This window comes from Bubalus bubalis, chromosome 11 (genome assembly GCF_019923935.1).
Source record: "Bubalus bubalis isolate 160015118507 breed Murrah chromosome 11, NDDB_SH_1, whole genome shotgun sequence".
NCBI classification, from domain to species: domain Eukaryota; kingdom Metazoa; phylum Chordata; class Mammalia; order Artiodactyla; family Bovidae; genus Bubalus; species Bubalus bubalis.
The window spans coordinates 82,580,931-82,595,174 of record NC_059167.1 but is presented as its reverse complement, the minus strand read 5'-3'; the positions used below and the strand labels follow the sequence as shown (position 1 = coordinate 82,595,174).

Below are 14,244 nucleotides of genomic sequence, written 5' to 3'. Positions count from 1 at the left end.
AGTATTAAAAAATGAAGACAGTAAAACCAGGAAAAGCCTAAAGTAAAACTGTGTAACTGGGGATGGGACGAGAAGATGACAGCTGGGGCTAGCAGCCGGAGAAAAGGAGGAGCTCTCTGGCAGGGAAAACTGAATGTGTAGATATATAGCAGAGGGTGAGAAGAAGAAGGGAACACAGAGGAACAAGTTGAGCCCAATCCCAAGAAAACTGCTTTTACATATGCCCTAAGGAAGCAAAAATGCTATCCTAGCCCCATACATGAGGGACCATCAGTGATTTTTTTACAGCCAATATTCTCATTTTCCTCCAGGGCTATCAGTGAACAGATAGTAAGACTCACTTATATTCCTCTCTCAGCTGACTACTGCCAAGGCCGGGCCTTTAAATTTAGCCTGTTTTTGTCACCTTTTTCTTAAAAAAAAAAAAAAAAAAAACAGCTGTTCCCTTCAAGCCCCTCTCCACTACTAATTCCCTGTGGGTGGCTCATGCTGTTCTTTCCTTCATGCCTCATAATAAAGAGGAAATAACAGCCAAGGACACAAGAGAGCTTCTCTCACCCTCCCCCATTCACTCATACCATGCACCCCAAAAAGCAGACAGACTCTGAGCAAGACAGACTGGTATCTAGCTTTGGTTATAGGTATGGTATTTCAAATCTAAGTGACTCTTAACTGCAATAAGCCTGCCTATTCTTACTGCTTATTTTAATCCTTCACAATATCCCTCAATACCAAAGATAGGTCCTAAGTCCACAGGCACTCATTCTGTGTGTTAAAACCAAGTGTAAGGCAGGCCTGAGGCCCTGAGAGTGGATGAAAATGGGATAACCTCATTCTCCACAGCAGGAAGGAGGTATATGGGTCTCATTTCATGGACCAGTCTGATCTGCAGGTAAGAGACAGCAACAATTACAAAGCATTTTCCAAAGTCACACCTATTCCTTTCACAGCTACCTCTATCAGGGAGTCATGACAAAGGCTCAGAAATTAAGATCTTCTCCATTCACCAGCTTCTAATCCAGGGCCATCTTTTATTCTGAAATTATAGCATCCAAATGGCTAAAACAATCTGTTTTGGCGTATTTTAGTCAGCCTTCTGTTTTGAGAAATAGGCGACTATGCAGTTTAGTGGATAAAAGTAGCAAACTCTAAATCTGGATTACTTGGAAGTGTTCTCACCATTTGTATGACCTTAGGCAAATGACCTAACCTTTGAGCTTCTCCCTAATCTGTAGGCTGGACTAATAGCAGCAACCTCAAAGAGTTATTGTGAGGATTACTTGAAATTGACATACAGCTTAAAACAGTACCTGGCACCTAGTAAGCACTCAATAATGTTAGCCATTATTCTATGTCTCCACAGAAATTATGCTGAACAAGCCATATGCAGCAGCCTTCAGCACTGTTCCAGCAACAGTCTGGGAAGTAGAAATTTTCTCTTAAAGGAGCTCCAACTTAGAATCCAACTTCATCAATAAACCGCAAAAAATTAATTTTTACCTTAAAAATAAGAACCGGAATGGAAATATTAATTGCAGAAGGCAATGAAAAAGTTGGGTATTCTTCATTCCTTCCTATCCTCGGAGCAAAGTAAAAATAAGGGGAGTGGTAACAGAAGTGTGGACTCAGGGAATTAGCAGATGTTATGACAGAGTTACAAGTCATGCAATCTAAGATAATGTGAACAATATGGAAAGCACAAAAGTAATGAGAATACAAAGAGGCAGTACAAGATTCTCCTTTAAAAAAACAAAAAGTAAATTAGCCTACTAATTATAAATTAAGCTGCTTGGCAACGATATATGGGAAGATACTGGATATCAGGCAGACCAAACTGTAAATTCACAAAAATGTCAAATAAAATGGTAGTTACAGGATTTTGATCAGGTTTTTAAGAAGAGTCAGCTTTTGAGTCAGTACCTCCACAACTTAAATTCTCTTAACTTTGAGCAGTTTCTTCAAGTGGGAATGATGCAACTTAAGGTAGTTGTAGAAGTCATGTGACATATATGGAAGAGATCTGTAGGTTCTACAAATGTTAAGTTACTTTAGGATAGACAAGAAATAGGCATTCAATATGACTGATCTTCATTCAACACAAATTTTCGCTCAGTCCTGCTGTCAATTCCCTGTCATAAGCTAAACAAGCATGACCTATCAAGATCCATGGGACTAAAACTCAGTGACACACACACACACAAGAAGGCATAGTATGATTAAAAGGGACTTTCCTAGGAGCTCAGCAGTAAAGAATCTGCCTGCAATGCAGGAGACCTGGGTTACATCCCTTAGTCAGAAAGATCTCCTAGAGAAAGGAAATGGCAAGCTACTCCAGTATTCTTGCCTGAGAAATCCCATGGACAGAGGAGTCTGGAGGGCCACAGTCCATGGGGTCGCAGAGAGTCAGACATTACTTAGCAACTAAACAACAATGATTAAAAAAAAAAAAAAAAAAGTCACAGGCTTGTCTCTTACCAGAAAATACACACAAAAATTTGCATACAATATAGGGAGAGATGTCCCAGACACCAGGTTGAACACTGAGTTTTGACTGTATTGCTACTGGATGTGTGGAGAGATAAGGGTCTCTCTATTTAAATTGAGAGCTCACCTTATAAGGATATGAGCCATGGTTTACAACATCTGGGTTGGTTTCTTCAACTTCTTCAAACTCAGTCTCCTCATCTGAAAAATGGGGATAATAATTCCTACCTTCTTCATAAGGTCATGGTGCGGTTCATATGAACAATGTAAGTACAGTTACTTTGTAACCTATAGAGCTAAAAATGTAATAATAATATAAGATGGCTGTTTTATGCAAGCATTCTACTCTGTAATTTAAAGGCTGACCTAAATCATTTCTGGGTATTCTACTGAAGCACCTCAAAAACACTGTGGGTTGAAAAAGTTGGGGGGACAGAATTCAGACTCACCCAGGGGGAATGGGAGTTGCTCATTACACTTTTTCTGAATTTTTCAATTTTCCAAACGAAAGAAGTATGAAAATGAATGACCCAGAGAATTTCAACATGTTTTAAATAGAAAGGGGCATTAAAATATAAAGTAAGACTGCAGCATTAAATTTTTAAAAATTAGGATACTAGTTTAAAAAAAAAGAGGGTCTTATAAAAACAGAACTTGACACCAAATCTAAGAAATAAGAAGGACTGGAAATTTTTAACAGCAGAGAGAACAATCAGCTCAGAACTCACCCCTCCTGCATTTCTTCATGCGTATCTAACATGCTCCAGGAAAGGGCTCAGTAACACTCACCTATGTCCCAGAATATCCTCAAATGGGCAATAAGAAATTGAAAACTCTGCTTATAGGCTATCTATCATAAAATTTTAGCCACTGAGTCTATGCCTTTACTAACAATGCAGTAAACAGCTTCCTTGTTATAGACAGTCCTTGAGACTAACAACACTTCTTCCTCACATCAGGGAGGAAAGAGGCATTTTAACTTAATCTTGAGCAAAGAAAGTGAAGTTAAATATAGATAAGGACCCATTTGGACTGTGACATCAAAATGACCATAACCTTAGTTTTCAACTAAGGATGTGTCCAAGGGGGAAAAAATGCAGTAGCCACAAACTGCTGTCAAGCTAATCTTTTCAGGAACTGCAGAAAATCTACTTTTTAACTCTACAAACAGTACTCAAACTGTTAATACACAAAGGAAAAAAGCTAGTTTTGCTAGCCATTAAAAACCACAGATGTTTCATCCAAAGCAAACAGACAATGCGTACAAACCAGCAGTATCTCAAAAAACATTCTTAATGAAAGGTCTGGTTTCAAACAATGAAACCCTTACTTACATATTTAAGCAAACACTAACAAAAGCTCTTATCCCAAGAGATGGTGAAAACTACCTGTGGGCCAGTAAAAACACACCCAAATGGAACTTGGAAGCCAGAAACAATGTTTTTGGAGAAGAGACACAGTAACAGAGTATTTGAAGAGTATGCCTCAATTGACCCTTCATTTAGGATTTATTAACGACAAAATGAAAACAATATTCTGGAAAGGTCGAATACTGCAGTTAAATAAACCGTTCTCAAAAGCAAGGAGGGAGTGGAGGGGAATTCCCTGACACTCTAGTGGTTAGGACTCCATGCTTTCACTGCTAAGATTTCAATATCTGGTCAGGGAACTAAGATCCCACAAGACTTGTACCACTGCCAAAAACAAAAACAAACTAGTAAAACTAAGAGAAAAATACATTATGTGATCCTTACTTACACCACGAAAAGCCATGGGCAATTAGTAATCTCCACTAATTACTTTCTTTGCAAATTTCTGTATTAGACAAGTGAAATTTGCAGACAAAGTAATTAAGTAAAGATAACACAATTTATTTTTCTTTTAGTTTACTAGTTTTTTCTTCCCAGGTGGCACAGTGGTAAAAGTATCTGCCTGTCAATGCAGGAGACGCGGGTTCGATCCCTGGATGGGGAAGATCCCCTGGAGAAGAAAATGCCGCTCCAGTATTCTTGCCTAGGAAATCCCATGGACAGAGGAGCCTGGTGGGTTACAGTCCAGGAGGTCTTAAAAGAGTGCGACATGACTGAGGATGCATAGCACCATCACAGATTCAATATAACTTTTGATAATGAGCTCACTTTCTTGTCCCTGACAACATATCAACAACCAGGATTTCAATATTAAAAATAACACAATTCGGCACATTCTTCCAGAGGATAATATGATTTATCTCATTCTTTCATCCTCATATAGCCCATGAGAATGACAGCAAACACAAGTAGCTGGAGCTGATAGTGTGAATTTAATCTAGAAGATATTTTGACTGAAGAGGTAAAAAGTCCCTCTCTTACCTTCTTTTAAATAGCCATTCCCAGAAGCCAGAATCAAACACTTTGCACACAGGAAAATTCAATCTTTGAATCACATCCCAAGATGTTAGGTAATACAGTCAGTTACAGTCTTCCCAGCTGATGAATTACTTCCAAAGTATAAACAGTTTATAGTGGAAATCACACTGGGAACTTTGTTATTACATATTAAAGGCAACACTTTCTTTAGATGGCAAAATCCTAGAGCAGTGATTTTTTAAACTATCATGCATCAGAATTACCTGTTAAAACACAGATTGCTGGGCCCCATCCCTGGAAATTCTGATTCAGTAGATCTGGAAAGGGGCTTAGGAACAGGCATTTGTAACAAGTTCTCAGATGATGCTGGTATTGCTGGTTCGCAGGCCACACGTCAACAACTTCTGTCTTAGAGAGTCTGAAACTGCTCGATTTTTAGCTTTTTCAGATGTAAGAAAATAGGGGCAAAGGAACCACACAGATGTTTCTGAAACCATATAAAGACTCTCCTAGTGATGAGTCTGATTCATAACCAAAAGAAGGAATGTGAAAAGGTGCCACTCACTATGACTTCATAATGACTTCTATCTAATATTTGTTCAACTTATCTGTAAGTTGAGAGAAAGTTACTGAGGGCTTACTTAGCAAGGACTGTGCACAGGGACAACTAAAATAAACCTTGTTCCTAAAGGGACTCAATTTTGTAAAACATGAGACAGAAAAACAATTACAATACAATTGGCAATGGCCACTTTTATAAAAGACATATGAAAGACAACAAAATCATAAAAGAAGTTACTAATTTTACTGAGGGGAGAGGGCTGATATATGCATAGAAACCTCAGGCATAAAAGCTGAATGTAGCCTTGTCAGCTGGGGGACAAGGCCTTGCTCTTGCCAAAAGGAAATAGTTTTGAATACAGTATTGAGAAGTGGCACAAAGTTTTGAATACAGTATTGAGAAGTGGCAGAAATAATTAGTTCTAAACAAAGCTAAAAAAAATTCAACATTTTTTGAGTGATTTTACATGCCAAGCACTTGTCAAATGTTCATGCTACTCATAAAAATAAGATATCTATAGCCTCAAGACCTCACAATTTAGGGAAAGTGACAAGCATCCTACAGGCTAAGAGCTTGGACTTCTTTCAACAGAATAAGTGATATGACAGATCTGACTGGTCACTGTATGCAGAATGGATCCAAACTGGGAAAGGAGTTAGGAAACTCATTCACTAATCCAAATGAAAAATGAGTCGAACTAGTTTAGAGAAGCTGTAGAAATGGTGAGAAGATGATGGATGTAAGATATGTTTACAGGATAGAATTCACTGAAACTACTGACTGTGGTGTGGAGAGTGATACTATAAATGGAATAAAGGAAGGCAAGCTGAGAGTTGGCTTTGGAGGCACATACAGGATGGGCTATGCTGGTGAGATGTTCAGATATTATAATAAAAAACATATACATGCATCTGGTATTCAGGAGAGAATCAGAGGCTAGAAATACACACTTGGGAATTAGCAGCTTAGGAGGAAGTTGAGCCATGGGAAGAGATAAGATCACTCAGAGGATGAAAAAGGAACTGAGGATGGAACTTTCTACAGAACTGTTCTTTCCAATGATTCACCACTGAATGTAATGTACTTTTACTAGGATAAAATACACCAAAATAGGAATTAATCCCTTCCTGTTATCTGGACAATACTTCATAACCTCACGTAAATAATTTATTATTCTGCTTTGGAAGATTAACAAGAAGGGTCTTTTCATGGTTCTGCTGTCAGGGACTCAGATTCTGACACAGTATCCATGCCAAAAGCTCCCACAGCAGCATTAGACTTTACTTGAGTAGACTATGTAATGCTATTAGCCTTAACAAAGAATCCTTAACCTTTCATAAAAATAGCACCTATCTGGTTCCAAAGATTATCTTGGGAAATGCTTTTCTTCTGAAAAAGCTAACACTTAATCCCAACCAAATTTTCTCAACTTTTAAAAAAGGAAAACGTACAGAATCTCAGGCTAAAGCCCAAGACTAAACCAACTCTCACCCTGCACTCTGCAGCAGAGACTGAAATGAAACAAAGCCAATATGCCACAGACCAAGTGATTCCAGAGGAAAAGAAAAAACCGAGAATTATAGTTCCTATTTAACGCCGTGATAAAAGTTCATTAAGTTTGTGATGTTTATGTCCTTTTTCCTGCCTTCTAGTCCTCCTCAATGTTTCTTTAATTATTAACCAGATATGATTTTGGAAAATAAGGACTGTAACACACAAGCAAGAGTTTTTTCACTTCAACAATGGCACAGAATGGGAAATTTCCTTCCTCACTCTGGGCCCCAGTGGTCCCTAAATTTAAAATTTTGAGGATACTCAACAGAACTACACTGAGTTTTATTTTCACATTTCTTTACAAGGATTTATGAAAACAGACAAATTTTACTCCTTTAACTATGGACCATATTAACAATATGTTGAAACTGCAACTTTCCCATTACTTAAATTGTGACGGTGGCAAAATTTATGAGTCCAAGCATCACAGACTAGACAGACTGAGTCTGAGTGAACTCCGGGAGCTGGTGATGGACAGGGAGGCCTGGTGTGCTGCAATTCATGGGTTGCAAAGAGTCGGACACGACTGAGCGACTGAACTGAACTGAAGCAATGTTTACGTTCTTTTTCCTGCCATCTGGTCCGCTTCAATATTTCTGCAACTATTAACCAGATATGATTTTGGAAAATAAGGACAGCAAAACAGGCAAGCGATCAAGAGATTCTCCACTTCAACAATGGCGCAGAATGTCTCTAATTTTGTATCCCCACAATACCTTGCTGTACATATTACACTCAATAATATTTGTTAAACGAATGGTGAGAAACACAATTCTCACTCATCAAGAATTAACCTTAAAATTCTTTCATTAGATTTCAACCTATTAACAACTTAAAATGTACTAGTAATTATGTTAATGAACAGTAAAATAAATGAAACCGTCTTTCTTAAATTAGCAGTTTTTCATATCAGAGCCATTTTTCTGAGTATCAACAGAATCATAAATTCTAGGAGACCAGGCTACGGCATATTTGAATTTATCAGAGAGTCCCTACAAGTTTCTTATTAGAAAAAAAAAAAAAATCCCTAATGTCAGTTTGTTTTTTTGCTATACATCCATTAATCCTAATTTGTTGTTGTTGTTCAGTTGTTAAGTCGTGTCTAACTCTTTATGACCCCATTAACTATAGCACACCAGGCTTCTCTGTCCTTCACTATCCCCCTGAGTTTACTCAAACTCATGTCCATTGAGTCAATCTTTGAGTTACATCCCAACATGTTAGGTAATATAGTCAGTTACAATCAAGGATCTTTTAATCCTAGTAGGCAAGGAAATAAAAATTGAGTGTAAAAGATTTCTGATTTGAGATTTTACTTTACAGTTAGACTGCAACTTTTGTATTCTTTTTCAAATTAGGTAATGATGCTGCCTATCATCAATTCTAAAAAGGAAGTTCTTCTAGAATCAAAAACAGCCTAGAAATTTCCTTCTTTGAAATGATAACCTTTAAGAAAAACATCTGTGGGGAAGAGGCAGGGAGTAGGACATTTTCTAACTATTCTTTTTTCTATTTTAAGAACACTCAAAATAGATTACTAAACGCATAACTGAACATCTCTGAAACCAAATTATTATACCGGGAGCTAAGCTTTACTGATGTTCACATATGTCAGGCACCGGGCAAAGTATATCATACAATTTAATTCACTACCCTAACTTAAGATTGTACTGTCATTCTACAGATGTGCAGAGGCAGGACGCATACTCTGGCAGTTACAATTCCAGAGTTCAAAACACTATATTAAACTATCATTAATAGAAATGTTTTGTTTACTATGAACAATTAGAACTAACATCCTACATACACTATTTAATTCAAAAACATTTTATCTTAGAATGACCATCACATGGTATGTTCTACTTCTTTCTCATTGACATTACCAGTTCAGGCTTTTATCACTACACAGCCATCTCCAATTATCTGTTATCTCTATGGAAATTGTGTGGGCCTGTGAGCTTAAAAAGTATTTGACATCCTGTGACTTATTGTTTTAAGCTGGCACTCCTAAATAGTAAACTGGAACTTAGTGGTAGATCTCCAGTTCTTACTGGCAGATCTTCAAGGTGGTTGCTACCCCTAAGATTTTCTTCCCACTAAGGGATGAAAAGGAATAGCACTTTCAATCCTTTTCCAAGCAGAGTCTCAACAGCACACCTCTGTATTCTCCTATTTGAATTTGGATTTCAAAACTCAGGACAAATGACAGGTAGCTCTTTCTCACAAAGCAGCTTACAAACCTTGCAATAAAAATTATTTTACCAAGTACACTTTGCATAGGATGATTATGCTTGTGCTGTCTAATAATAAGACTGTCTTAAAAGGATCATCCTTTCTTTTGGTCTTATTTCAACTGTGGACACATGTATTAGTAAAAATATTTCAATCGTCTACTTTGCCAAGTATCCACAGATACCAAGACTGCCCAAGCAGACTGTAAATCAAAGGTAAGAAACATCCTTGTGCAAAAACTTCAGAAGTAGGTCTACAAAGGAGTCATATATTTCAATAATTTTAAAACCCAGCTCCTCGGGCCCTAAGGATTCTTTGGAACAGTTAGTGGATTCCTTCTCCCCCAAACAGCTCTACATTTATCTAATTAAAAATTAAGATTCTACTTTTTAAGGAAAAAACTTGCTACAGTTTGAAAATTCCTAAATCTAATTCTCACCCCAATCTAACACTTAGATATCATAGTCCAAAGAGGCTTAGAATGTAGCTGAAAACCCTTACTAGAATCCAAAATTCTTGATTCCTGTTCACAAATGTTCTATCTACTAAAATCTGCTCCCTCCTCAATTCCTCTGGAAATCCCAATGTTCAGTCAACAATCCAAAACTATTCTCTCCTAATTACTTAATTATACTCTTATCATTTTGTTTCAGGTCTTCATTATCTCATAACTCCACAATTAGGTACTACCTCCACCTCCACAATGAGGGGAAGGATCAGGTTATATTACTAACCTACTGCCCCAAACACAGGCAGTATGCTTCTCTTGAAAAGGGATAGCAAAACTGTATACAGTACACTTCCATTAAAAATTAGCAGAGTTGTCCCAGGAATTATTTACATGCCAAATAGTAAATGTATAAACATTTAAGATTTCCACTAAAAAAATACGACTGAGTATAAAAATACAGCAATATATTCTTCTTTTTCCATTTAATGAAGCTTTTCCTTGTTTGGAACGAGAAAGGTCCTCTCAGTGAGCCAATTTCTTACCAAGAATTCAGTCATCATCAACATAATTCCCTTCAGTGACAATAACAACAGATGTATCCTAGAGGCTCCATACACTAATATAAATGAAAGGATCTGTCACTCCAATTACTATACTTAAAAAATGAAGGCTATAAATATCAAAATGAATTATAACATAATTAATACAGGGGCTTCCCAGGTGGCTCAGTGGTAAAGAATTTGCCTGCAATGCAGGAGACCCAGGCTGGATCCCTGGGTCGGAAAGATCCCCTGGAAGAGTGCATGGCAATCCACTTCAGTATTCTTGCCTGGGAAATCCCATGGACAGAAGAGCCTGGTGGGCTACAGTGCATGGGGTCGCAAAGAGATGGACACAATTTAGTGACTAAACAATGAAAACAAAGCACTACAGCCTGTAAATGTTCATGTTTTTAAAGGACAAGCTTTGAAAAGAAACACAACAAACTACTAACAGCACTTATCCTGAGGAATGGGCATCGAGGGTGAAAGGGAGAACTTTAATATTTTACCTATAATACCTAAGTATTATTTGAAATTATGTTAAGCAAGTCTTTCCTAATTTTCCAGAAACTTTCCTTTTTCAAAATTTTAAGTTAAATAATTCCATGTCAAAAAGTTGTTTAATCACTATTCAAGGTAGGAAGAGTCAGCCTCTCTGCCTCTAATACTGCCTCCTGTAGTTAGCTATATTTATTCTTTGAAACTTCAACCTGATGAAAACTTCATTACCTTTCAGGCAGAGATAGCTCACGAGCTTATATATCTGGTTACTGCAGGTTCACCTGGTACTACTAGGCCTGTCAGGTTTTTCCAATGGTGTATTTTGAGAGTTTAAGACGATACACTTCTTGAGCTTCTTCAGTGGCAATGGCTAGTACTGCAGAATGGTAAGGTGACACTCTTAAGACACCACTAAAAACATGTTCCACTCAAATTCTTTCCCATTCTGACTTTAAACAGCTGGTAAAATATACGTACCTGACCTGAAATACAAATGCCAGCAAGGTAATACTTCTGGCTATTTCTGAGCAGTTTTCATTTACTTCTCTGTATACTCTAATTTTTTTTTTCCTTTAATGCACATCAAAATTTACCTTTTCATCCTACAGCTGTAAAATCTGATTACCCCTAACACTACCCCCAACCCATAATTGAATTTTAATGTCTACCTGCCACTGAGCAGCAAATTATATGCTCCATGGGCAGACATTTCAGAATGTTTCATGTGCACTCCACAGTTAAGAGGCAGTCTTGCAGGGAAGCACTAAAATTTGCCAGCCCACAGCAAGTACCTCACAGGTTACAATCAATATTCATTACCAGCTGCCTGTCTGAAGTTCCTTCTGCCTTGATGTCCCCAGTTCCTTCAGGAATTAATTTCCTTTGTAACTGGCCTCAAAGACTACCTAAACTTTCTGAAAAATATGGACTTTATACAACCCTGTGGGGATTAAAAAAGCATGTTAGAAAAATCTCAGTAAACATCTACTAGGAAAAGCAAAAATACCCAGAAGTCAGTATGCAAACGAATCAGCTCAAAATATTAGTCAGCTAAACAAAATTTTGTGTATTAGAAGTATAACAGAATTTGCTACCCCTCTGTCTCAAAGGGATTCAAATAAAACAGGACAAAGAGTTTAAAAGTGCCAAATGTTTATCTAGAAACAACTGAAAATACCAGAAAGGACAGGACCAAGTAGAGGTGGGTAGAAAACACTAAAGTTAAGATGTGTGTACTAGTTGCTCTGTCGTGTCTGACTCTTTGCAACCCTATGGACTGTAGCCTGCCAGGCTCCTCTGTCCATGGAATTCTCCAGGCAAGAATACTGGAGTGGGTTGCCAAGCAGGGAGAGGGGGACTTATAAAAAATAATACCTACTTATCATTATAACATAAGGCTCAAAATAATATTGTGGAGGAAAACAAAGATGAACAACAGAAGTAAGAAGAACAGGAACAAGGAAATAAAGCACAAGTGTTGCTTTAATCATTTAGGTTACTGTGTTAATTACTGAAGAAAAATGAAAGTTTAAAAAATTTCTGCTGCTAAAGTATGAAAACAAGATATACAACAAGATGTATATGCCTCTAAAGGTTTTTTACACAAACCAAGAAAATGTAGAGCTTTCAAGACATTTACTGGGCAAATGAAAGAAAATCATAAATCAGTTTCCTAGTAAAAATCATGTTGCTATATTTCTAGCTCAAGCAACAAATATAAAAGTATGTCACTTCTATGGCATAATCTAATTTTGAAGGTGCAATAAGGTACTGCAATACCATCAAAATTACCTGCTCCAACATTACTTTAAAAATAAATATCATGCTAAATAAAGATCATTGCTCTGCTAAGACTGAAAGCTAACTTGAAAGACTAAGGAGGCTAATCTACTGAAATAGTTTGGAATCTGCATGTTTATAGTGTTATAAGCATCAGGCTCCAAACAGCTTAAAATCATCAGGCTCCAAATACCTTAAGTGGTAGGTAAGTTGTGTATTAACCTAAAATTTTCATTTTAATTACTTCCCTGTTTCTATTGAAAGTAAGAAGTCTAACATCCCCCATATTAGAGATTTCAAATTTCTTAACCATTTCACTATAAGTATAGCTAGCTTTCAAACAGGTTAAAAAGTAAAGCAAGATTCCATTATATATGCATTAATATTTATTTGTTTTTCTCTTTCTGACTTACTTCACTCTATAATAACAGGCTCTGTAACATCCAACTCACTAGAGCTGACTCAAATGTGTTCCTTTTTATGGCTGAGTAATATTCCATTGTATATATTACTACAACTTCTTTATCCATTCATTTGTCGATGGACATCTAGTGGATGTCCTAGTGGACACAGCAGGGGAAGGAGAGAGTGGGACAAATTGAGAGAGTGTCATTGAAACATATACACTATCATATGTAAGTGAAGTGAAAGTCGCTCAGTTGTGTCCAACTCTTTGTGGCCCCATGGACTATACAGTTCATGGAATTCTCCAGGCCAGAGTACTGGAATATTCCAGTACTGGAATAGCCCTTCCCTTCTCCAGGAGCCCTTCCCAACCCAGGGATCGAACCCAGGTCTCCTGCATTGCAGGCAGATTTTTTACCAGCAGAGCCACCAGGGAAGCCCAATCATATGTAAAATAGATAGCTAATGGAAGTTGCTGTATAACACAGGGAGCTCAACCTGATACTCTGTGACAATCTAGAAAGGGGAGGTTGGGTGGGGGGGTAGGAGGGAGGCTCAATAGGGAAGGGACATATGTATACTATGGCTGATTCACACTGTTGTATGGCAGAAACCAACAATGTAAAGCAATTATCTTTCAATTAAAAATAAAATTAAAAAAAGTAAGCCAAGATAACTGAAGGCTATTAGTGACAATAAATCTTATCAAGCACATTCTGTGTCAGCTACCATGTTAGTTGATTTATGCATGCCTTTCATTCTAACCTGTGAGATGTTTATTATTCCAAATAAACAGATGAGGAAACAGAGTAAGAGACTTAGCAAAAATCAAGACTCCAATCCAGACTCTTAGGCTTCAAAATCTGTAACATAATTCTTTGGTGAAGAGGACACAAAACGGGGGGCCACTGACAGTCTTACTTGACCAGCACAGTATTGTTTTTTAAAGAAACTTATTTTGTATTGGGGTATAGCCGATTAACAACGCTGTGATAGTTTCAGGTGAACTGCAAAGCCACTAAGCCATACATACGCTGTTGTTGTTCAGTCACCAAGTTATGCCCGACTGTTTGCAACCCCATGGACTGCAGCAAGCCAGGTGTCCCTGTTCCTCACCATCTCCCGGTTCATGTTCATACATATGTATGTATTCATTCTCCCCTTAACTCCCCTCCCATCCAGGTTGCCACATAACATTGAGCAGAGTTCCATGTTCTACACTGTAGGACCCGCAGAGTACTTTTAAAAGTCCAGTATTCAGTCAAAGCATCTATCATATTCTCCACTTTAGCAAATAGTGCTTGCCTAGCTCCTATGGTAAACAAGTTTGCATCCCTGCTTTAATACATGTCAACAAAGCCAATAAAAACAAGGCAACAGCTGCTC

General features: G+C 37.5%; 1 protein-coding gene across 2 annotated transcripts in view; it reads right to left on the bottom strand.

Annotated features, from left to right (window-relative positions):
• The window catches only part of NPTN (neuroplastin), a 64,361-nt gene that overhangs the window by 37,156 nt on the left and 12,961 nt on the right, over window positions 1-14,244 (bottom strand). The window lies entirely within an intron of this gene.